At 37.7% G+C, this 1,977-nt stretch overlaps 1 protein-coding gene across 1 annotated transcript in view; it reads left to right on the forward strand.

Annotated features, from left to right (window-relative positions):
* LOC117173261 (adenosine 3'-phospho 5'-phosphosulfate transporter 1) overlaps positions 1-1,977 on the forward strand; it is a 43,708-nt gene that overhangs the window by 4,698 nt on the left and 37,033 nt on the right. The gene's annotated exons all lie outside the window — the stretch shown is intronic.

Consider the following 1,977-nt stretch of genomic DNA (forward strand, 5'->3'; position numbering starts at 1 on the left):
GCGCGCAGAGCTTCTTCATGCCCAAAACTGAATGCACGACATTGCCCACACGTTCCAATGATATGCCTACAGCATTAGCTACCTCTCTCAATTTCACTTTGGTATCATTCAACATCATATCATGAATTTTTTCGACATTTTCTGATGTAGTGACCTCTTTTGGGCGCCCAGATCGTTCAGCATCAACTGTGCTCGTACGGCCACAACGAAACTCAGTAAACCACTTATGAATCGTTCCAATCGACGGTGCAGAGTCCGGGTAATACTTATCCAGCTTGGCCTTGGTCTCGGATATCGTTTTCTTGCGAAGATAGTAGTGTTTGATCAAAACTCGAAACTCAGATTTTTCCAGATTAAAAAAACTCGGAGGTTAGTCGTTTGTCAGTGCTGTAACTTGTAAATGCGTAAACATAAATGGCTGAAGTTTTGACAAGCGTCATTTGAAGGATCAAGCTCGACGAAAATGATTCACATTAGTAAATACTAATGCCATCTCTTAGAATTTTCAGGTACTTATCAGACTGCCTAGTGAATAGAGCATTTGAAGCGCAGGAGAAAAGGGAAAGGAAAAACAATGTAGTGATAAGAGGACTGCACGCAGAAGGAATTGACAAAAAAGCAGAGGTAAAGGCGTTCTTTAAAAAATGAACTAGACATAGAATTAGAAATTATATGGGCAACAGCAGTAGGATTTAGTAAAAATAAAACAGTAATAGCGAAAATAGGTAGCTAGGAAGAAAAGCTATCGATCATGGAAAGGAAAAAAGTATTAAGTGGTAAGAAGATTTTTATTGATCATGATCTCACCAGAGAGGAAAGGAGAATACAAAGGAAAATAATAGAAATAGCCAGGACTGAAAGAGAACAGGGTAAGGAGATAAAGTTAGGATACCAGAAATTGAGGGTTAATCAAGTTTGGATAAGTGGGAGGGACCTGGAGATGAGTCAGAGAAGGGAAGATACAAATTTTCAGTAATCCCAACGACCTTGAACCAAGAAAAAAGAAAGGGTGCGAGAGCAGGGGGGTACAAATTTCTTTTTTGGAATGTAGCTGATGTTAGGAACAAAGACAGGGACATCTGGAATTTTATAAAGAGTTTTGATTATGTCGGATAAACAGAGACTTGGATTGAGGAGAAGGATTGGGCGAGATTCAGGCAACTGTTACCTAAGGGATTTAATTGAATGTGTCAATTTGCCAAGAGAGAAAACAAGAAAGGAAGAGCAAGTGGAGGTATCATTACAGGAACCAGGAGAGAAATAATAGAGATAAAAGGAGCAGCAAAGGATTTTAAAGGGGCTCTGGGCAGCAGAATTACTCTAGGAAATGAAACCTGGAATATATGGACAATATACTGCAAAGACAAGATTAAAGAGTTGACAGCTAGACTGGATGATGAAATAGAGGATAAAGGGAAGAAGAGGAAAAAGTAAAAAGAGCATCTAAGGACAAAGTAGCCAATACGGAAGGAGATCAGCTAATGAAGTTAGTAGAAAGTAAAGGATGGTGTATATTAAATGGGAACTTAGAAGGTGATAATCAAGAAGAATTTACATACTTGGGTAACTCGGGTAAGAAGAGGGGAAAGGGGTCATCAGTAATTGATTACACTATAACTAACTATGAAGGTTTGGATAAGATAGAAGATTTAAAAATAATTGACAGAATAGAATCAGATCATCAGCCAATGGGGTGTATATTAAAAACGGAACTTGTCAGAGCGAACCAATGTTGTCAACAGATACCAAAAAAAGAGATTGTGGTATGGGACAATGAAATTAAGATCGATTATAATGTAAAAATGAGTGCTGGCGTTTACTCAGAAAAGAATCTAATAGGAGAGTGGAATACTTTTGCAAACAAAGTGAACAACACCATGAAAAAGAAAAAGGTTAAGTCAATCAGATTTGAATTAGGGTATAAAATTTGGTGGGATAAGGAATGTTCACGAAAAAAGAGGAAGGTAAAGAAGTTAT

This window comes from Belonocnema kinseyi, chromosome 5, assembly GCF_010883055.1.
Source record: "Belonocnema kinseyi isolate 2016_QV_RU_SX_M_011 chromosome 5, B_treatae_v1, whole genome shotgun sequence".
Classification (NCBI taxonomy): domain Eukaryota; kingdom Metazoa; phylum Arthropoda; class Insecta; order Hymenoptera; family Cynipidae; genus Belonocnema; species Belonocnema kinseyi.